The sequence below is a fragment of the Neovison vison genome, chromosome X (genome assembly GCF_020171115.1).
Source record: "Neovison vison isolate M4711 chromosome X, ASM_NN_V1, whole genome shotgun sequence".
NCBI classification, from domain to species: Eukaryota; Metazoa; Chordata; class Mammalia; order Carnivora; family Mustelidae; genus Neogale; species Neogale vison.
This window is the reverse complement of record NC_058105.1, coordinates 19695421-19719778: the sequence shown is the minus strand read 5'-3', so window position 1 is coordinate 19719778 and position 24358 is coordinate 19695421. Positions and strand designations below refer to the sequence as shown.

At 41.2% G+C, this 24358-nt stretch overlaps 1 protein-coding gene across 1 annotated transcript in view; it reads right to left on the bottom strand.

Annotated features, from left to right (window-relative positions):
* ENOX2 (ecto-NOX disulfide-thiol exchanger 2) overlaps nucleotides 1–5183 on the bottom strand; it is a 266818-nt gene extending 261635 nt beyond the window's left edge. Inside the window, exons 1-2 of the mRNA XM_044236076.1 lie at nucleotides 5166–5183; nucleotides 3819–3878 (exon numbers count right to left, since the gene is read on the bottom strand). The gene's annotated coding sequence lies outside the window, so the exon portion shown is untranslated. The remainder of the gene's footprint in view (nucleotides 1–3818; nucleotides 3879–5165) is intronic.
* Between the last annotated feature and the right edge of the window lie 19175 nt (nucleotides 5184–24358).

The window sequence follows — 24358 nt, the reverse complement described above, 5'->3', positions numbered from 1 at the left end:
GTCTCTGAACTATTTTATACAGAACTGGATAGCTTCAGATTTGCGATTTAGAAAAATCATTCTGTCAGCACTGGTGGAAAATGGATTGGAAGGGAAGCAGGTTGGAGACAGTAGTCATCCAGGCTAGAAGTTGTGTGTGTGTGTGTGTGTGTGTGTGTTGCAGGGTATATGTGGGGGGGGGCGGTGTGCCCCAAACTAAAGTAATGATAATAGGGGTAGACACGGGAAAGACATTTTTAATACTTTTAAAAAGTAACAAATACACTATTATAGATTATTAGAAAGGAAAATTATGTAAAAGGTTAAAACCAGAACTCATGATACCTTACCATTTACAGCAAACCACTATTGCATTTTTGTGTGTTCAACATTACAGGATAATAATTTCCAATGTATGCATGCATAGGGGGATGTGTGTGTGTGTGTGTGTGTGTGTGGCACCATGTGCATGTGTATGTGTGTGTTTAAACTGGAATTTGTCAGCTTCATAACCTGAATTTTCTCTTAATATATCATAAACAATTTTCAACATCATTAAATATTTTTTTAGCAACATCAACTTACATGGCTCCTTAGTACAGTAATCTAGTCTACAGATATAGCATAATTGATTCAATCCAAATCTCTAGCGTTGGGGACATTTAAAATGCTATGTTTTTCTCCTTTTTTTCCTGGGATATTTATCCTGAGAGCTAAAATTCTGGAAATATCACATTTACTTCCTCAGCATAGAGCCCTAGACATTGAAGTGGTAGATAGAAAGCTATGTCCAATTTTAAGATTTTTGATACATACTGATAATTTCTCTCTGGAAGGGTTGTATCAAATTACAGTCCCAGTAGTAGCATCTACGAGTGGGAGACCCATTTGAGAGTGATTTCAAGGATGGAGTCAACTGCATTTGGTGGGTGGAGGAGGAATGGCTCCTTGGCAGACTATTGGGACGGGAACAATGTGAACCCTGTCAAGTGGAGCAAAGCAATGAGCAGGCCTAAGGAACAGGTGGCTGGGTGGATAATTGAGGAGAATGAAAAAGTTAAGGGGACCACAGGAGAGTGAAGGAAAATGAAAAAATGAGGAAGAAAGAAACCTCTAGTGAAGTTATGCATTCAGGTCACTTTAATTTACTGCTTTATTCAGCAAAAGCAGCTAATGTAGCAAACAGCTCATCTTCTCGTAACATTTGGCACTATGGTACCAAAGTTCTGAATTACATTCATATGACTATGTGTATCCATCTCTTTCATCCAATAACCATTTTATATTTATCTACCAAGTACTAAGAGCTGTTCTGGATTCTCCGGGTACGGAGATAAAAGAGATCTGGCCTCTGCCCTCAAGGAGTTCACAGTCTAGGGGAGAGCCAGACACATCCACAGACTGACACACTATAGTGTGGTGCAGCCTAGGACAGAGGTAAGTGCAGGGTTCCATAGAGGTCAGGAGCCTAACGTTGTTTCATGTATGCTTGCATGTGTCTGTGCGTAGTGTGGGGGCAGGGAGAGTTGCAGGAAAGGCTTCAGAGGTGTTGATCCTGGTGGCGGGTATTACGGAGGGCACGTTTTGCATGTAGCACTGGGTGTGGTGCATAAACAACGAATTCTGAAACATTGAAAAGAAATTAAAAAATAAGTAAAAATTTTTTTTTAAAAAGAGGTGTTGATATTTGAACAGAGACTTGAAGGAGGAGTTCCTCAGATGACTAAGGGTCACAGATCATACTCATATTCCTTACCAGTGCCTTGAATATTTGTGCCACTGCTGTCAAGGGCACTAAATAAGGCAGTGAAGATGCCTGTGTGTAATCCAAACCCATTCGTGAAAACAGCCTCCAGTGTTACCTTCATGTATATCATGTCCATGGACTGAGTTGGGCAATAACATGCACATCTTAGAATATAAAGGATAACAGACAAGTGACATAGAGACTTTCAAATATAAATCTGATGACACTGACAGAATATAATAATCACCTCTACCAAGTCCTACTAATTTTACCTTCTAAATGTCTCTTCTATCTGTTCCCTCCTCTCATATGCATCCCCCTTGGGTCCTCAACATCTCTAGCTTCTAACTGGTCAGGCCCCCCCTCCAGTGCATTCTAAAGTAAAAAATCTCATTATGGTGCTCCTCTCCTAAAATATTTTAATGTTTTTTATTGCCTACAATCATTAATTCCCAAATTTTATTTGAGTACTAACATATTCACACTATTATTTACTTAACATCTGTCTTTAAATAAACATAAAACTTGTTTACTCTCTATTTTTACTAAGCCATTTCCTCCATAACCTTAGGTTTGATGATATAATTCAGTTTTACCTTTTATGAGACACATCAGAATATATAATTACTAAAACTTAAAATGCTTGTGGAAGTACAACATAACCACCACTGGCAGATATTCTACAGTTTAAAAAATAATGGCCTATGGGAGCACATCCAAATTTCTTTCTTTTTTTTAAAAAAGTATTATTATTATTATTATTAAGTAGGCTCCATGCCCAGCATGGAGCCCAAAGCAGGACTTGAACTCCCAACACTGAGATCAAGACCTCAGCTGAGATTAAGACTCGGATGCTTATCCAACTGAGCCACCCAGGCACCCTGAGCACATCCAAATTTCTTAGCACTGCATTCAGAGTACTTCACAAATGAGCCCCAACCTATTTTTCCATTACAAACCTTCCTTTCCCCCAAACAATCTATACCCTAGCCATGCTGAATTCCTAAATATTGAATGGACATGCTTTGCTCTTCTATAGCCACGTATCTTTCACAGACTGTTCTTTCTAATCTGGAATGCTTCCTCTCTGCTGCTCTCTGCCTGGAAAACTCATTATCCTTCAAGACCTGTCAGGTCACCTCTTTACAGAAGACTTCTCCCTGACAGTTAGACACTCCTTCCTTTACCCTTCCAATAGCACTTTGTCCCTATCTCTGTTATACTACACATTATCTCAGAATTACGGTCATACACCTCCCCAGATGGACCTAGGGAGAGCTCACATCTCATACACTGTTGCATCCTGAGCACTGCATGTGAGCAAAGGTCACGGAGGAGACCTAGTGACATAGGAGGTCATTTAAAACAAAAGCTATAATAAAGCCTAAAGTACTGTTCAGGTCCAAATAGCTTACATGTAAGGCATGTCTTTTAAAGAGAATTTATCTGATTCAGAAATAGCCATACTGACTATAGTTTTGGCAGACACAATTAGCTACGGCTGCAATAGCAGTTAAGCTAATTCGGTTTTGGCAGTTACTTTACAGCACACACATACTGACGTAGAAACTAAAAGTGAATCATTTGGGTTTCTGCCAGGGTGATCAACACAATAAATCATCTTTCCTTATCACAAATAAAAAGTCAAGAACAAAAGTGAACAGTGAGACTAGTAAACCATGGCAGAGAGAGCATGGGCTTTCAAGCCAGAGATCTATACACCCAAAACCCAAATCAACTCCTTACAATCCATATGACTTTGGGTAAATTGTTTCACTTCTCTGCCTTTTAGCTTTCTCTTCTAGAAAACTGGGAAAAATAGTACCTACTTCGTAAAACTCTTAAGATAATGCAACAAAGTGCTTATGATAGTGCCTGGAACATTACATGGGCTCAATAAATAGTGATTATTATTGCCCAGTGAAATGACAATTCAGATAACATAGCGTATAAGGACAGCAAATACATTTCTTAAGACAATAAATTTACAGCACCAGGCTTTAAAATGACAGCTGTAGGGTGTAGCTAAGAATAGCCACTAATAAAACATGTATAAGGCAAAGTTTTTCTTGGATTTAAATTAAACTCACACCTGGAACATACCACCACACTTCTTTGTGTTCTCCAAGAAATGATCTCAAATCAGGTTCCCCTAGGATGAAAAGAAAAACACACACAAAAATCACCCAATCTTAATTTTTTGTCTTTAGTTTTGCTTGATATAGAATAATATCCAAACTATGTGGATGCTTTAAAGTATCCTGTTATTATGACCCCAGGCTTTCCAACACTCTTTCTTTCACAATCTCTCCTTGATGATACCTTTTATTCCAGTCAGGCATACCCATGCCCGCCCTTCACAAAAGTGCTCTCTCTTTAATCTACCCTTCCCAGATACCAGTTCCGGTACCAGAAAGCATTTTCTCCCTACTCTTTGCCCATTTCAAATCCTCTTTACTCCTTTGGAGCTGAAATTTAAAATTCACCTCCTCCACAAAGCCTACCAGGACTGGTCTGAAGACAGAGGACAATGTCAACTCCCAACCCCATCAATATTACAAATTTTTTGCACGTTTTTGTAATAATAAAATAAATGATACGGTCTGTTTCGCCATCTAATTTATTCCGCAGTCAGTATGCCCCCTAAATCATTGTCAATATCAGTGCTGTATGAGTCCGTACTGGAAAACCCAAAAGCGCTCGGTTTTTAAAAGAGGTCTAACTTGCCTTTGCCTCTCACCAAAGCACTGCACTGAACCTTAACCACATGTTCCTCAAAAGCGAAATTTCTTCTATCTACTACTCCCCACCCCTTCTAGAAACTGACGAGAAACCCTTTCCACTCCAAAGATCTGGTCAGGCAAGGGCCAGGTGGCTGGAAGAGCCAATAAAGAGATAAAGATCTTCATCTCACCAGCAAGGAAGCAAAAAGTGAAAATTTGGCAAAAAGTCACTCCCTAGGCGTGGCGAGGAATTCCCACGCCCCCAGAGGAAACTGGGGAGTGTGTACATTGGGAATGGTGTGTGTCCAAATCTGAAATGTAGACTGAGGGAAGTGAGGAAACTCCTCCCAGTAGTAAAAAGAGTCCAGACGTCGCCTAAGGAAGATCCCGGTAGAGAACCCTAACTTCAGATTTCTGAGGTGGCACCGGACGGGAGCGGGGACAGACGATAGCGTTGTAAGGAGAAAAAGAAGGCGGGCGAAGTAGGAAAAGAAGAAGAATAGGGCGCGCTCCCGAGGCTCAAAGCTCAAGGAAACTGCCGTGGAAAAACTCAAAAACCCACCCCTGACTCCCAGTACCGACACCCCCTCCCCGGCAGAGGCGGAGTTGGGCGGAGTTAAACGCTGAAGACAGCGGCCCGGAAGCACCCTCCTCCCTAGCCCCCCTCGGTCCCACAGTCCCCAGCCATAGCCACTCGGGCTTTCTGCCTCTCTGACCTCCAGCACCCCGGCTACCGAAGGGCTACTTCTTATACAGCCGTGGAAAATCGGGCCGGCGTGACAGCTTCTGAGAGTACAGCGCCCTCGCGGCGCCAAACGTCACGCCACGGTCTTCTCAACTCCCCGCCTTGTGCTAGCCGGCTTAGGCCGGACGCTCAGGCCCAGGGCCAGATTCTCACCCACAACACGGCGGCTTCAGCCTCTCCTATTGGTTACTGGTCACCAGGGAAGCCTGAGGCCCAGTCCCTTGTCCTCATGGGAAATGTAGTTTTAGGCCGCTGGAGGCTGTGCTTCCTGGGGGGATCTAGTGTCGGCATTGGCGGAGAGACTCAAGTGAGGACAAAGGATTATGGGAGATGGAGTTGAGGCCCTTCTTTCTGAATACCCACAATTCCTACCTCCAGTCGGATCAACACTGAGTTCAGTTGTGGGAGGGTATTGTGGGTGTTGTAGTTTGCAATGTAGTGCCCTACAGACTCTCGCTTCTTGGGGTATGGTGTTGTGCTTGTGGGGGTTCAAGATTTATTTTACTATTGGTTAATCTGTTAGCATTTTGGGGGAAGCACTTTATGTCGTGATTTAAAATTCTCATTGAGTTTGGTTGAACGACTTTTAAAAATGTTATTTATGCTCTGATAGACTTAGAATAACTGGTCCTTTAAACCTGTCATAGTGTGTTCTTTGTGAACCATCTGCATTAGAATCACTTCAGAGGTTCTGGGGGAAATGTATACCATGTTTCCAGTAGGGTATCACATTTTTCCTTTGAAGTAGTATCATAAGAGGCAGAGCAATGTGATCTAAGCCCACCCAACAGAAGCTCACTTACCCCATAAGGAAACCATGTCGTTGTCACGATGAACAATTTCCACGTCACTGGTGTAATGCAACAGTTTTAGAACAGATAGAGAGTACAACATGAATAATAAGAAATAAATGTATATTTCTTTAAGAAATTATTGTTTTAGGGGGGCTTCGGTGGCTTAGTTGTTAAGCATCTGCCTTCCGCTCAGGTCATGATCCCAGTGTCCTGAGATAGAGACCCACATCCAGCTCTCTGCTCAGCAGGAAGCCTGCTTCTTCCTCTCCCACTCCTCCTGCTTGTGTTCCTGCTCTCGCATGAGTCTCTCTCCTGTCAAATAAATACATAAAATCTTAAAAAAGTAAACTATTGTTTTGGTAAAAGTTGTGCTAAAAGGGGTAGATAAAGAAATAGATGGAGACATCTAGCACTTTCAAGCCATTTAAAAGCTGAGGGAAATGATAGTTTATTAAAGTTGATTTCACTCCTAATTTTTGACTTTTTTTCTTTGTTAGAGATTAATCCTTATAGTTGAATTGATCATTACAGTTGGGTTACTACAATTTTACTGATCAGGACAACTTTTCGACTCACAAGTGGAATGAATGCAAACAAAGAGGGATTGCATTTTGCTAAGGTAATTGCCTAAAATTATAAAAGAGAAGTGAAAAAATAAGAGGACTTAATGGATTGAATAACTTACTCAGCAAACTGCTTTGTGGAAGGCTCTGGGCTAAGCACTATTGCTACAGAATTAGAAACCAGCCCTTGCCCTTAAGTAGCTCACAATCTATAAGAGGAGATGGAGTATACAATGTGAAAAGGCTCTAAAAAAGGTCTGCATAGGGCTCTGCAAGACAATAGAAGTGACAAAACTCATTCTACTTCTGGAAGAAGCCATGCTTGAATGGTGAGATTTAAAGAACTGGTAAGGCATCTGGGGGTAGGGAGGTCAACCATATTTTATACTGAGGAATAAGAATGTGAGAAAGTGCAGAGAACACCTCCCCTTACCTCCTCCCACAAAAAAATTAGATCAGACAGTAATAGGAGGCCATACCAATGAGTTCAAAATTTAACCTGAAATTAGTAGAGAACTATCACAGGATCTTAAGCAAGGACATGGTATGATCAGATGGACTTGGTGATAATTTGGATATGGAAAGTAAGGGAAAGGATGGAGTGTCTCGGGACTCTTAAGTTCTGATTTGGAAGGCAGAGTATGTGGTCATACCGCTCATTTAGATAGGGAACCCAGAAAGAGTAACAAGTTTTGTGAAGGATAGGAGAAATTAAGTTTTGGACACTTAAAATTTGAGGAGTCTGTGGAACATTTGGGTGAAGATAACCAGTGGCTGCAAGGAAGGATAGGTCTGAAGCACAGGAGAGAGGTCTGGGTTGGAACTAAACATTTGAGAGACTTCAGTATATAGATGGTAATTAACTAAGCAAATATGGATTAAATTTCACTTAGTGTTTTGAATAATAATTTCTAGAGGACAAAGATTAAGTTTGGAATCCTAGAAAACAAATATATTCAAGGAGTAGGTAGAGGAAGTCACGCTTCCTTGCTTTCAAAAGGAGCTGAGAAGAAATGGCCACATAGATGAACCAAGAGGAAATAAAGTGTAATTACTAGAATATAACATAGAGAGGTCAAATAAGAAGGAGAAGAGTAGCAAGGAACTACTCATTCATCCATTCAACAAATATTTTTTTGAGTACCTACAACTTTCCAGGCATAATTCAAGATGTTGGGATTAGAGAAGTGGGGAATAAAACAAGTAACATCCCTTTCCTTTGGAACCTATACTCTAATTGGGGGGGATCTATCAATAAATAAGATTAATAATTAAAATACATAGCTGTGACAAGTAGTATTTCTGCAAGACTTATTAGAGTGTGTGTGTGTGTGTGTGTGTGTGTGTGTGTGTGTGTATTACACATAGAAAGGTGAGACTCCTGATTGTGGGTAGAAAGTATGCCTGAAAATATATCCAGGAAAAGAAATACCTGAGTCTAAGAAGATGAATTTGTGAAATAACGGCCCTGGGTATGTTAGTCTGGCAGGATTTATAGATCAATCCATGTTAAGGTTTTGTCAAGAGATAATGTAAAGTTCAAGCCATGGTTACTGTTCAGGTTCATAATGTGGAATGCTTTTGGCTTCAGGCTTTGCTTAGGTTAAGGCTTAGTCAGTCTGTTGCTATCTTTACAAGTTGGTGTGGATCCCTTGTTAAAGGACCATGTAACCAAATTTAAGGCTCAGCCTGATATCAACATTAGGCCCCAGAAGTATAGCCATGGTTCAGTCTGTGTCAAGGATTAGAGTCTGTTTCTGATTGGTATGAAAGCTCACTTGGAAGCGCTCATTATTCCAGTATGGCCTAGATTATACCTCATTGGGAAGTCAGTATACAAGATTTGGGTTCAAATTTTGGCCAATATGAAGATTTAGACTGTAGGTAGGAAGCGGCTTCATTATAAAACTAATGTCAGAGCTGTCTGGGGGTCAGCCTTAGATGGACTACAAAGAGGGATAGGGCTCAGCTCAAGGTTTGACTTTAGTGTTTTGGTCAGTGTTGGAGTCACTTGTATTTATAGGCTTGGAAATCAACAAAGACCAGTGATGGCTCTGCCAGTGGCTGCTGTTCATGATGATCTTGTTGCCTTGGAAAAAGCTAAATAAGAATTTGAATAGGATTTATGATCAGTCTTTTATCAGTTGAAGTGACAATTAGTGTTCACGGTTAAAGTTTTTTCTTGGTCCAGCATTGGACTCAGTCTGTAGTTAATGTTAAGCTTAATATTCAATCTTTTGTCATTTTAGGTCATTACCTGTGATATGCCCTGGAGTTTTGTCTCAGATCAATGTTAGCATTTCATCCACGGACAATATGAGTGTAGAGATTATGGCCAGGATTTCAACTATGCATATGAACAGGATTTGGGATGCATATCTGGCCAGAGAAAGCCCAAGCTGTAATTTCTGGCCTTAGCCAATGTTAGTGTTCTCTCTTTACTGAAATCCCCTATCAGAAATGATCTGTGGAGCTAACTCATGCAGTGGTCAATGTCATACCTTATTCTGTGGCCAGAGCACAGCTCAGTCAGTGACCTGTGTTAGAGCATTTCATCCACGGACAATATGAGTGTAGAGATTGTGGCCAGGATTTCAACTATGCATATGAATAGGATTTGGGATGGATTTCTGGCCAGAGAAAGCCCAAGGTGTAATTTCTGGCTTTAGCCAAGGTCAATGTTCTCTCTTCATTGAAATCCCTTATCAGAAATGATCTGTGGAGCTACCTCATGCAGTGGCCAATGTCGTACCATATTCTGTGGCCGGAGCACAGCTCAGTCAGTGACCTGTGTTAGCACTTACACTTGGCCTGTGTCAGAGTTGATTCTGCAAATAGTGGTCCTATTTTGACTCTGTGTAGAGTTTCTGTTCACCGAGTGCTGCTATTAGTGCCATCTGATCAAGCTTTTATTTGTCTATTAACATTTTCACTGATGTAATTCCAGTATTATTCTATACACAATACACATATTTTTTGCTTATTTAGATACTTGAAGAAGGCTTATAATGATCAGTAGCTGAATTGAGTTTTGGGACAACTTATCAAACATTTTAAAATAGATTGTTTAATAATGATATTGGTTTGCTGGGGCAATACTGTTGATTGGTTAACCCAATACCTTTAAAATATCCCCTTGCTTTATACTCCTCAAAATACAGACTCTAAATTTAACACTACTTTTTCTTAGGTGCTATTTTTTTATATCAATGAGGCACAAAAGGAAATATGGTTTGATTTGTGGAAAATTTTATTTTCCTGGTTAAATCATGGGCAATGGCCCTTCCATTTTTTAAAAGCATTATTGAGGTATAATTGATACACAAAAATTTCATATATTTAATGTATATATTTCAATTAGCTTGGACATATGTCTGTACCCATAATACCATCAGACATCAATTAGCTTAGATAAGTGTCTGTACCCATAATACCATCACACCACCACAATTAAGGCCCTAACATATCCATCACCTTCAGAAATTTCCTTGCTTGTGTGTGTGGGGGGGGGTTGTGATAAGAACATTTAACATGAGATCTATCCTCTTGACATATTTTAAAGTACACAATACTGTAATTTTAATTGTAGGCACTATGCTGTGGAGTAAATATATAGAACTTATTCATCTTGCAAAACTGAAACATTATATTCATTCCACCCAGCCTCAGGCAATCACCATTCTACTCCCCGCTTCTTTGACTATTTTATTTTATCATTTATTTATTTATTTATTTATTTGACAGAGAGAGAGAGCGAGTGAGCAAGCGCACAAGCAGGGAGGAGCAGGAGAGGGAGAAACAGACTCCCCACCAAGCAAGGAGAGCCCAAATCAGGGCTTGATCCCAGGACCCTGGGATCTTGACCTGAGCCGAAGGCAGCCGCTTAACCAACTGAGCCACGCAGGGGCCCTGAGTTTGACTATTTTAGAATCCTTATATAAGTGGAATCCTGCAATATTTGTCCTTCAGTGACTAGTTTTTTTACTTAGCATAGTGTCCTCTACATTCATCTGTGTTGTCATAATGTTAGAATTTCCTTCCTTTTTAGAAGCTGAGTAATATTCCATTGTATTTCTATGCCACATTTTCTTTATCCATTCATCTGTTGATGGACGTTTAGGTTGTTTTTATATTTAGCTTTTGTGAATAATGCTGCAGTCAACATTGATATGTTAATTTATTTTTGAGATACTGATTGCATTTCCTTTGGATATATACCCAGAAATGAGATTGCTGAATTGTAGGGTAGTTTGATTTTTAACTTTTTGAGAGACCTTCATACTGCTTTCTATAGTAGCTACACCATTTTACATTTCCACCAACAGTGTACAAGAGTTCCAATTTCTCGGCAATCAGACACATGAAAAAATGTTCATCATCACTAGTCATCAGGGATATTTGAATTAAAACCACATTGAGATACCACCTTACACCAGTTAGAATGGCCAAAATTAGCAAGACAGGAAACAACATGTGTTGGAGAGGATGTGGAGAAAGGGGAACCCTCTTACACTGTTGGTGGGAATCCAAGTTGGTGCGGCCACTTTGGAGAAGAGTGTGGAGATTCCTCAGGAAATTAAAAATAGAGCTTCCCTATGACTCTGCAATTGCACTCCTGGGTATTTACCCCAAAGACACAGATGTAGTGAAAAGAAGGGCCATCTGTACCCCAATGTTTATAGCAGCAATGGCCATGGTCTCCAAATTGTGGAAAGAACCAAGATGCCCTTCAACAGATGAATGGATATGGAAGATGTGGTCCATATACACTATGGAGTATTATGCCTCCATCAGAAAGGATGAATACCCAACTTTTGCAACATGGATGGGACTGGAAGAGATTATGCTGAGTGAAATAAGTCAAACAGAGAGAGTAAATTATCATCTGGTTTCACTTATATGTGGAGCATAATGAATAACACGGAGGACATGGGGAGATGGAGAGAAGAAGGGAGTTGAGGGAAATTGGAAGGGGAGGTGAACCATGAGAGACTATGGACTCTGAAAAACAACCTGAGGGTTTTGAAGGGGCGGGTGGTGGGAGGTTGGGGGAGCCATGTGGTGGGTATTATGGAGGGCACGTATTGCATGGAGCACTGGGTGTGGTACAAAAACAATGAATTCTGTTACGCTGAAAAGAAATTTAGAAAAAAGAGGATATGAAGGATGCAAAATAAACTTCAACTCTCTCAAAAAAAAAAGAGTTCCAATTTCTCTGTCCTTGTCAATACTTGTTATGTCTTTCCTCTTTGATAATAGCCATCCTAACAGTTGAAAGGTGACATTTCATTGTGATTTCAATTTGCATTTCCCTGATGATTAGTGACAATGAGCATCTTTTCATTTTTTCCTTTTTTTATTATGTTCTGTTAGCCAATGTATAGTACAGCATTAGTTTTTGATGTAGTGTTCAATGATTCATTAGTTGCATATAATATACGTGTTGGTCATTTATATAAGACCATTTGGAGAACTGTCTGTTCAGGTCCTTATGAATTTTATGATTGTTTTTAAAATTTCTGCTTAAAATGCCATTGGGATTTTGATAGGGATTGCACTGGATCTGTAGATCACTTTGGGTAGTATGGAATTTTGACAATATTAATTCTTCTATCTATGAGCCAGGTATGTTTCTCTATTTATTTGATATGCTTGAATTTCTTTCATCAGTGCTTTTATAGTTTCCAGTGGATTAGTCTTTCACTTCCTGGATTAAGTTTATTTGTATGTATTTTATTATTTTTTAAAACATTTTATTTATTTATTTGACATACAGAGAGAGACACAGTGAGAGAGGGAACACAAGCAGGGGGAGTGGAAAAGGGAGAAGCAGGCTTCCCACTGAGCAGGGAGCCTGGCGCAGGGCTCAATCCCAGGGCCCTGGGATCATGACCTGAGCTGAAGACAGATGCTTAATGATTGAGCCACCTCAATACAGGGTGCCCCTGTATTTTATTATTTTGATGCTTTTACAAATGGGATATTTCGTAATTTTTTTCAGATATTTCATTGTTAATATATAGAGATGCAGCTGATTTTTGTATCCTATTAAGCGTTTACCGGAGTTTAGGGGTTACCAATGGCCAGATTAAGGCTTACTATGAAGAAGGTTTTAAGGGCTGAGTGTAAACACGTTTCTCATATAGGTTGTTGATGTTATGTGTCACTCTACAAATAAGGTTAGTAAATAGGCAACACATAGGATCCAGCTTGTGTTCAGGTTTAGAGGCTCAGGCTGTTGCCAGGGTTTGAGTTCAGAGTGTTCATGTCCTGTTGTCACTTTGGGGAATTTAGACTCTGGCTAGCGTAGCAGGCATTCTGGTATCAGTAGTAGAGTTCAATCTGTGCTAATTTTTAGTGCCTCTACTGTGCCCAGTGTCATGGATATATCTCTCCCAATTTAGGATTAGGTTTGTGGCCAGGCTGATTGCTCAACCTCAAGCTAGTGCTAGGACACATTCTGTGGCCTCTAATATAGTAAACTTTGTTTATGGGTTTAAGGCCCAGTCTGTGACAAAGGTTAGTACTCAGTCTCAGCCTGTTATTAGCCTAATAATACAAGGAGGGTTCTGATTCGACCTTGCAGTGTGATGAATTATTCTTTAGCCAGGAATAGGCTTCAGACTTTGGGCCTCAGATCTGTGGACAGGTTTTACATTTTTCATCCCTGAGTGGTACTCAATATGTAGCCAGGAATAGTGCTCAGATCTTGGCCTTGGTGAGTTGGATCTGTGCTTAGGGTTAAAGTTCAATATCTTGCTAGGTGTCACACAAAGAATCTGAAAAGTATTTGTTTCATTTGGTCCTTAATTCATGTTCAAGGCCTGGGTTCAGTCCTAGCCCAGGGTTAGCATGCTGTTCAGTTTCTGGTATTGGGAATCTGTCTGTGGCTAGAGTTAAGGTTAAAGTTGCAGTTGGATTCAGTCTGGGGCTAGCATTTAGCCAGAGATAGGGTCTAGTCTATGTCGAAGATTCAGGCTCAGTCATTAACATTTTGGGGAGGATCAGTTCTATTTTCAGAGTGAAAACTCAGGTTGGAGGTTAGACTTAAGGGCTCAGTCTGTGTTGAGAGTTAAGAATTCAGTCTATGGCCAGAAACTCAGTTTAAGAAGTTAGAAGCTATAAGATATAGGGCCAAATCTATGGCCAGTGATAAGGCTCAGTCTGTCTCAGGTTCAGTGGATTATTCTGTGGTCTGATTTATGGACCCAGTTTCCGGCCAGGTTCATAATTTGAGCTTTGAACAGAGTTAAGTCTCTGGCTGGGTCTATGCTCAGGGTTTTGTGGGCAGGATTAGGGCATATGATGTGGTCAGAATATATCCTCAAGTTTTGTAGATGATTTGGTTTCACTTCTTGGCCAGGATTAAGGCACAGTCTTTGGCCAAGTTTAGAGCTCAGTCTCTGTACATGTTTTTGTCTCTGTGTGAATCCAGGATTAGTAATCATTCTCTTGCCAGTGTTGGGGTCATTTTCTGATTAGTGCTAAGTCTGTGGAAATTGTAGCTGGGTTGGTTTCCAAGATTAAATCTCAGGCTGTGACTGAGTAAGAGCCTCAGTCTTTGGTCAGGGTTAGAGCTCTGTCCGTATCAATGCTGAGTACTCATTTTGTGGTCAGTGTAAGATATTAAGTATATCCCAGAGTTAGGTCACAGTCTGTAGATCAGGCTTGACACTCAGCCTGTAACAGGCCATGTCTGAGGACAGGTTGGATCTCTGTATCACAAGAAAGCTTATCAGCTGCCATAGTTACAGTTCAATAGGAGATCAAAGCTAGAGACTCAGTCAGATACCAGTCATAGGTATTTACTCTTGAAGCAGTCATAGACAGTGAGTATGTGACCAGACCCAAAGATTCCACTGAATCAGGGTTAAGGCCTTGGAGTGTTAAGTCCAGAAAGGGCTCAGTTTATGGATAGAGTTAAGGTCTCCCTTTGGAGCTAGGGCTAAAGGCTTGGTGTGAAATTAGGGTTAAGACTTCAAGTCCAAAGTGAGGTACTCAGGCTATGTATTGGGTTAGGTTTTTCATTGGTGCCCAGGGTTAAACAAAAGAACTGCATTCAGGGTTGGCAGCTTGGTCTCTGAGCAGACTTAAGAGACCAGCTGCTTGGGATGTTGAATGATAGTAGTTTATTAATTATATGTGAATAGAGTTGTCATGAAAAAGTTAAAAGCAAAGAAGATTCCTACAAATGAAATAGGCACAATACAGGGAAGGAACCAGGGCAAGAGGCTGACTACTGAATCAAGACCAGTGTTGTCCTTGCTATCTCAGAATTTTAGGTGAGGAGGGGCAGGGCAAACACAGGAGACTGAGGGGAAAGGAAAAAACTGGCAAATAGGGAGCTGGTACCCGCCCCTGAAGAAAGTGAATACACGCTTCTTAAAGGAGAGAAGCTTTTTACAAGTTGTCTGGGTTGAAGTGGTATAGGATGGAAAACTTGACAAAGGATGGGATCTCCCATTTGCTGAGCTCTTTTGTCATATTCTGTGTATGTTCAATAAATATTTGTGGAATGTATGTACATAGGTTTGGTTTTCTTGTATTCTCCCACTGGGCCTTCATGACAGTCCTTTGTGATAAGTCTTCTTATCCTCAATACACAGACAAGGAAAACCAGTCATGCTAATTTAAAAACCTCAAAAGGGTCACAGGGCTAGTAAAAGCAGAGACACGTTTTGAATCCAATTTTATCTTATTTCAATCTCCCATTCTGTTTTCATGCCACCCCTTTGTTTGTAGTAAGCTTGTGAGATTTACATCTCACCTTTGCCCCTTAGCTTTATAAACTTTGTCTCATTTGATTCTCATAACTCCGTAAAATGGTTCTCCTTCTTATCCCCTTTTTATAGTTGAGGAAACATGTTCAGAGAGGTTAGGTGATTTTTCTTAAAGTCACATAGCTAATAAGGGGCAGAGCTGAGATGAGAACCTAAATATGTCTGACCCTCAGTGGAAGTTTTATTCCCTGGTTTATCTTGCTGTTTCAAAATACCTTAGCTTCCAGGAATGACTTTTGATGGACCTTTTGGACTCTGGTGCAGGCTGATGTAGGGATGGACTTCGTGGTAGGAACACGTTTGTCTTCTACTATGTCATTTACTACGGTGATTTGAACCTATGAGGGACTGAAAGTACCCACAAGGGGGTATACAACAAACTCCATGAGGTTACATGTAGTTGTAGGGCACCCCCTCCATCAGAATCCCTCCCTGAGTACAAAATGAAAATTACTAATGGTGGGTTGTATGTATGAAGGATAAGGGGATAGAAAAAAGGTAGATGATCACTGACATGGGCCTCCGTATTTTTTTCTCTGTCCAAGGACCAGCCTTGCAAATAGTATTTCTAAGAGAACTTGAAGCCAACTTTCCATAATTTCCACAGCCTGTTCTTGATTTGGTTTATCTGCATTGTATCAGGCATCCACATCTTCCCCTAAGAAGTTTTTATGCTAAGGTCAAAAGGGATTGATTATTATTCTGCCTTCCATATGGCAGGGTAAACTCCTACTGGACCTATGGAACACGATCAAGTAGACCAACATAATGGGAGTCCTATAAGGCGAAAAAAGAGAAAAGGTGGCAGAAAGTATATTTGAGGAAATAGTGGCCAGAATTGTCTCTCATTTAATGAAATACACAAGTTCATGCATCTGAGAACTCAATAAACTCAAAAAAGAATAAAATCAGAGGCCTGTTTCTTTCAGCTTTATTGAGGTGTACTTGATAAATAAAATTGTAGATATTTAAAGTATATGATGTGTTGGTTTGAGATACATACACATTGCAAGAGATTCCCCTCCCCCCATTGAGTTACTTAACACATTTACTACTTAACATGTTTGTATTTCTTTTCTTTTCTTTTTTTCTTGGTGAGAACATTAAAGTTCTACTCACTTAGAAAATTTCAATTATACAATTCAATGTACTTTTCAATAGTATGGTTGACATATTCTTTGGTTACAATGTAGTACCCTTTCTACAGATAAAATCTACTGCATGAACTCAATACATTTAAAAAGCAAGGCAGGGGGCGCCTCGGTGGCTCAGTGGGTTAAAGCCTCTGCCTTCAGCTCAGGTCATGATTCCAGGGTCCTGGGATCGAGCCCCGCATCGGGCTCTCTGCTCAGCAGGGTGCCTGCTTCCCTTCCTCACTCTCTGCCTGCCTCTCTGCCTACTTGTGATCTCTGTCTGTCAAAGAAATAAATAAAATCTTTAAAAAAAAATAAAAAGCAAGGCAGAACTGCTCTGTTCTAGTCCTTGGATTCCTGATGCAACGCATGGTCAACACTTGGCCCTGGTGTATGAGGTGCTACTACCCCAAGATCGTGTTCTCTGCATGCATAGCAGGAATAACTTTGCCTTAAGGCCGATCCATAGTCCTATACTCAAGTCATATGCACTTTGGGGACACCAGGCTAGAGGAAGATTGAGATCGCTGGCTGGAGAAAGTGCAAAATGGGCCTCCAATCTACAACTAATGAGCCTTTGGAATGGCCCCATTAGTAAATTTCACCTAATTTCCTTTGTTCTCATTTTTGACCTACCCAACCATGGACCATGATACATTTTCTGTAATCCCCAAATTCAGTAATTTGTAAAAGCCTAAAGTTTTCATTACTTTGCCACCAAAACTAGCTAGGCAGCAAAACTTGACCCAAACTGATGTGTTGCTGTTTATAGTCTTTAACCTATTCATGTGACTACCAATTTTGCTCTGAAATACTGAAGTGTTTGTAACACCTACCAAGGGAGTTACATAATATACTATGTATTCACCATATTACTAGTCTAAAAGACCTCCAAATTATGAATTTCAGAAAACACCTGACCCTAAGGATTCTATATGAGGAATTTTGGACATGAACATCTTTTCTTCCTTGTTGTCTCATTCTGAAACCACCCTACTCACTTTATCTCATAACCTGGCAACATCTGTCAGGGCCAGGGAATGGGTCCACTGAACTTTAATAATAACTTTATTTTTTTCTCCCACCCCAGGTTATATTTAAAATAATATAGGTGCCTTGTTAGCGCAGTAGGTAGCGCATCAGTCTCATAAAATAATATTCTTCCACACCATATTGACAAGCTCTCTAGGGGGTCTCTGTCTAGGGACATACTTGAAATCCAGCTGGAATCAAGGTCTGGATGCTAAACTCAAAACCTGATAACTACTACTGCTATAATAACATTGAGTACAACTGAGCGAGTTCTTGTTCTATGACTTATAATTCAAGCTCTTTAGATGTATTTGCTCATTTAACCTTCATAACAATCTTGTAAAATGGGTACTATTATCATTATTGTCTCAGTTTTCCAGATTAAAAAAAACTGAAGTAAGAGAGATTATGTGTTCAAGTCCACACAACTAAGAATTAGCCAAGCATAGACTCTGATACACATTGTGCCTCTTTTGCACCTTCACCTTCTTTAAAAATTGGCTTATGGCATAACTTCATGTAAAGACTACACAGTGTGTGGGGTGGGAAGGGGGCTGGACAAACTCTGAGTTGGGGTGGCCAGCCAGTCAGCTACCCAGTGAAGCCAAGATATTTTCATATCCATTTTTCCTATGGAGGCAGGAATGTGGAATTCATTATGAGAATTTCATGATGTGATGATTTGGCTGCAAAAGCAGACTTGATGGAAATGTTCCCTCACGGATACCTAAAGACCACTCTGATGTAAAATATTATGTGTTGATGGGTATGCTTTTATGTATGTGCATGCATGGATATGCATTTACATGCATGATTCTGTGTCAGCTAGCACGCCCATGTTAAGTATGGTACATGGGTTCTCAAACTTCAGTCTAATGTCCACTACCTGGAGTAAACCTCCAATATTGCTAGAGCCTATCCTCAGAGATTCTGATTCAGCTCAGATGGAGCGGGTGTGTAGCTATTTGTTACATGCATCTGAAATGATTTTAATGTAGGTGGTTGATGCAGAACACATTCTGAGAACCAGGAGGATAATTGTTTAGCATGACCACTGCAGCCAGGCTGCTAGTGAGTGGCTGTAGGCTTAGGCAAGTTAGCTTGCCTCTCTCAACCTCAATGTCCTCATCTGTGAAAAATGACGAACAGTACCTGCCTCACGAGGTTGCCATGAGGATTGAGTGATATATACTTATTTAAAGCATGTCTCATTTGATGTGCCTGACCCATTGCAAGTGCTCAATAAATAGTACCTCTTATTATTCCTGTAAAATTATTTATGTTAATCACTACACCAGGAGGAATCTAAGACTTAGTTGCTGCCCTCTACTACTTAACATTTAAGGGGAGAAGATTAAAGTACATGAAGAAACTAGAGAACCTTTAAACATGTTAAATTATGGGGTGTTGACTTTAAGGGCAAGTAGCATATAGGAGTCTTGAGAGATCGAAGTGACTGAGAGTCAGGAAAGGCTTATTACCTTGTCTGGAGGGCTTCAGTGTGACCAAAGACTGCTAATAATAACATAAGTGTAGGGGCACCTGGGTGACTGAGACGGTTGGGTGTCTGCCTTCAGCTCACGTCATGATCTCTGGGTCCTAGGATCGAGCCCCGTGTTGGGCTCCCGGCTCAGCGGGAAATCTGCTTCTCCCTTTCCTTTCTGCCTCTCCCCCTGCTTGTGCATGTGCGCACTCTCTCAAATGAATAAATAAAGTCTTTTAAAAAAAGATTAGTGCTACAATTAGATAAATTAGGACTGCACTTTTGACGTGTCAGATATTCATAGAAGCAAGAGATCAACTTCAGCTAGGGAAATCAGAGAGAGATTTGTGGAGGTGTTAGACATTGAATAGGACCTCAGTGGATGGGGAGGATTTGAATGGGTGGGGAAAATGGGAATAGGACATTTCAAGGAAAGGAAATAGCCTGTGTATGGGCATAGACACAGAAATGAAGTACATACAGGCAGGGGCACCAGTCCCACTGTATTCCAGGAGTTGCTCACCAGAGGGAGCTAGTCACAGAGTCCACAGTGATAATGGCAAGGATCACGGTGCCCCTTGCACCAACCTCCACCCCAGAATTGTGCAGTGCAGTTGCCCTTAGTGCATGCTAGTAAATTGTGAAGAGGTGGGGCGTGGACCAGTTCCTGGGGGGCTACTGTTATTGGGAATTTTTGTTGAAACCTATAACCTCACTCCCTGAGAAGGATTTATAGAAAGCTGAAAAGGTGGAAGGGATATAGAAGGCATGAGAGGCAGTAAGGGTAGATTTAGGGCAATGGGCCCTGTGTCACAGGAAAACTGGAGGTGAGATGTTGCTCTTCTATCCCTTTCCCAAGATCGTAAAGAGAGACATTTATTCAAGACTCTGGACACCTTGCCTGTACCCTTGCCTTTTGAGGTCCTGGTCACTTTGCTGGTGGTCCTATGACAGAAGACTTTCATTTAGAGAACATTTATTTGGTCGCTTCTTTATGCCTATCTCAGACCTATTAAGTGCCTCAGTTTGGGTGACACTTCCTGGATTATAAGTAACATCTGTGCCCATCCTCTCGCTTCATCCTGGCCATGCTCTGTAAAGAAGATAAATCAGGGATGATTAACCCTGTATTATAAAGGCAGAAACAAATCTAAGGAGCATGGTGACTCAACCTAGGACATGCAGCTAGTAAGTGATATCTGCTCACAACCCAAGGTTTCTGACTTTACGACAAGTTCTAGTTCTATGATATCATTGGCCTTCCACCGTCTAAGATGTTATATAGAGAGAAATACTAATCAAGTAGAAATCAAGGTCCTTGCCCTCAAGGAGCCTAGAGTCTTTGGGAAGAGATGAACAAGCTGGCATTGTGACTTTAAGCAAGTGTTCTGCCACCTCTTGGTTGAAGCAGTTTCTGTTAAGATTAGTGGCTTTTACTGTATGACTTTAAACACTGCACATTTCCCAACCTACTAGAAATAAACAGTCGAGTCACAGAAAGCAGTGCATGATGACATGGTGTGGTAGGGTAAGGAAAGAATCACTCAGGCCAACATGGGAAGCTGCTGCAGAGTCCGGTTGCTAGAGTTCCTAACCAGAAGGAATGGGGGAAATGGGATCAGGGAGAAGGTTCCAGGTCTCTTGTTGGTGTTAACAATTCCTCACTCTGACATCTAGCCATGGGCTGGTCCCACCAGTAGGCCATATTTTGGCTTTTTGAGACACCTCTCTGCTTATTCATCCCCAGCCCTCTTGTTGCCCATTGATTTTAGCTAAAAGTGGTGGTTCATCAACAAGGACATTTTAGAGGAGAATGTTGTAGATCCTGTGGTGTATCAGAAACAGTTCAGAGTGAGTAGGAATCTGAAGTCCCTGAAGGAACTGAGAACGAGGAAAAGGTCAGCCTCCTAAAGCAACCTCTCTGGAGGGTTTCAGTGTGACCAAGGACTGGTAATAATAAGATAATCATAGTATTACACTTCTATAAATTAAAATAGCACTTTCTGGGGCCCCTGGGTGGCTCAGCCAGTTACAGATCCAACTCTTGATTGCAGCTCAGGTCATGATCTCAGGGTCCTGGGATCGAGCCCCACTGGGGCTTCGTGCTCAGCAGAGAGTCTGCTTGAGATCCTCTCTCTCCTTCTTCCCCTGCCCCCACTCTTTCTCTCAAATAAATAAATAAATCTTAGAAAATAAAATTAAAATAGCACTTCCTACATGCCAGGTATTGCTACAACTGCTTTACAAGGAGCAACTCTTATTATTTATAAGAACCTTATATATAACCATTATGGTCACCATTTTACAGGTAGAAACCGAAGCATTTTAAATACTCTCTAACCACCTCTTTTTCTCAGGGCTATTTTCTTGATTCTCTCCCTCTACCCTGAACCCCACTAATGAACTGTCTTATCTTTGGATCACATTTTTTTTGGATCACATTTTAAAAAAGATTTTATTTATTTATTTGACAGAAAGAGAGAGAGAGAGAGCAAAAGCAGGGAGAGCGGTAGTGGGAGAGGGAGAAGCAGGCTCCCTGCTGAGCAAGGAGCCCAACACAGGACTCCGTCCCAGGACCCTGGGATCATGACCTGAGCCGAAGGTAGTTGCTTAACTGACTGAACCCCCCAGGCACCCTTTTGGATAACATTTTATTCCAATAATGTTCTAGTGTATAAGAGAAAATGCTCAAACTGTAGAATTTTGAGGATTCCCAAGCCAAGGTGACTTGAAAATCTAACCAACCATAGCTATCTCTCTTCCCTTCTGCTACTCCCCACCTCATTGACCTGTCCTCAGCAGGACATTTTCCAGGAAGTACCAGCGAGTGAATTTGGGGAAACAGGGAGAAGTTAGAAGTGTGGGTGGAGCAGCTGTCTCCTGGCAGAGGGGATTAAGAGGATTCAGAGAACCTTTGGAAAGGATTTCAGAGGCATACTTTGTCTTAAAGGCCTTCTGGTCCAAAAGCTGGAAAGGAAGGGTTAGGGAAGGATGAAAGAAAAGTATGGGCAGGGCTATATAGCCTGACTTATGGGCTTTATCAGTCCCTGAAGTCTGGTTTGGGGCAGACTTCAAACAGATAAGAAACAAACAAACAAAAAAAACCTCTTCTCGCAGAATAACTTCCTGTTTAGTTCTCCAGGAAACTTCTCAGAATTCCTAAGCTGCTTCAAAGTTTCCACTGGAAGAGATGATGCTGAGTGAAATAAGCAGAGAGAGTCAATTATCATATGGTTTCACTCATTTGTGGAGCATAACCAGTATAGCATGGAGGACAAGGGGCGTTAGAGAGGAGTAGGGAATTTGGGTAAATTGGAAGGGGAGGTGAACCATGAGAGACTATGGACTCTGAAAAACAGTCTGAGGGGTTTGAAGTGGCGGGGGGGTGGGAGGTTGGGGTACCAGGTGGTGGGTATTATAGAGGGCACGGCTTGCATGGAGCACTGGGTGTGGTGAAAAAATAATGAATACTGTTTTTCTGAAAATAAATAAATTGGAAAAACAAAACAAAACAAAACAAAACAAAAAAACCCAAAGTTTCCACTCAGCTTTTTGGTTCCTCGCATTCTCTGGTGCCACCTTGTGGAGAAAAGAGAACAAGTAATGACTAGGATATAGGAAATAGAGCGATTATGTTTGAGGGGAAGGAGAGAGGCTGGACTCCGGAGAAGTGCTGTAGTGGGCAAGGGGGCTCTAGGGCACCCTTAGGGCAAGTGGGTGCCTGGCCAGGCTGGTGGAACATGGAAAGGGAGTCGAGGAGTGTAGATCAATAGAGATGGTATGTGTAAAGCCCCTGGCCTACAGACTCTAATGCACCAAAACGTACCGCTGAGTGCTGATCACATGCCAGGACTGAGCTAAAAATTTTACATGTATTTGTAAAACTTAATCTTACAGCCATTTTTTGAAGCAGACAAGTAAAGTGAGGTTCAGAAAGGTTAAGCAACTCACAGAGTTAGCTAGTTAGTAGCAGAAATGGTGTTCATGTTTTTAATCACGGTGTTATAAATTGTAGCAAATTCCAATGGTAATTATATGGTGTGGAATTAGAAAAAACAAGGAAGAGCATTAAATACCTTGAGTTTAGGTCAGGCGGGCTCTGGAGCCAGTGGAGGGAAGGGAATCAGTGGTACCATACACCCCTCCACCTCTATCATGTCCACCTTCAAATATGGGCTTCCAGGGGCACCTGGGTGGCTCAGTGGGTTAAAGCCTCTGCTTTCAGCTCAGGTCATGATCCCAGGGTCCTGGGATCGAGCCCCATATCGGCTCTCTGCTCAGCGGGGATCCTGCTTCCCCCCCTCTCTCTGCCTGCCTCTCTGCCTACTTGCGATCTCTCTCTGTCAAATAAATAAATAAAATATTTAAAAAAAAATATGGGCTTCCAGTTATGGAATGATTAAGTCTCAGAAATAAAAGTCACAGCATAAGGAATATAGCCAATGATACTGTAATAATGATGTGTGGTTATAGACAGTAACTACACTTGTAGCCAAATAATGTATAAACTCTTTTATACAAAAAAAAAAAAAGAGTTACTATGTTGCACACCTAAAACTACCCAGGGCTTTGTGGGCTGTAAGGGTAATTTTCCCCAGGAATCCCAGTAGGCCAGTATTACTTGCTACATCTCTTTGTGCCCATACCCCCACACTCTAGGTCTTCTAAAGCCCTCAGGTGGAGGAGTGTGTCATTGTGCCTTTTTTTTTAATTTAGAGAGAGGGTGCAGGGAGGGATAGGGGAGAAGAGAGAGAATCCCAACCAGACTCCATGCCCAGCACAGAGCCCAATGGGGGGCTCAATCTCATGACTCTGAGATCATGACCTGAGTTGAAATCAAGAGTGGGATGCTTAACTGCTTGAGCCACTCAGGCATCCCTCAATATATCTTTTAAAATTAACTGAAGTACAACTGCAGGGTGATAGGGTAGCTTTTTAAAAAATTTCTTAAGGAATATCCACACTATTTTCCAAAATGGCTGCACCAACTTGCATTCCCACCAACAGTGTAAGAGGTTTGCCCTTTCTCCACATCCTCTCCAACACATGTTGTTTACTGTCTTGTTAATTTTGGCCATTCTAACTGGTGTAAGGTGGTATCTCAATGTAGTTTTGATTTGAATCTCCCTGATGGCTAAATATGTACCCCAGTGTTCATAGAAGCAGTGGCCACAATTGCCAAACTGTGAAGATGCCCTTCAACAGATGAATGAATAAAGAAGACATGGTCCATATGTACCATGGAGTACTATGCCTCCATCAGAAAGGATGAATACCCAACTTTTGTATCAACATGGACGGGAATGGAAGAGATGATGCTGAGTGAAATCAGTCAAGCAGAGAGAGTCAAGTATCATATGGTTTCACTTATTTGTGGAG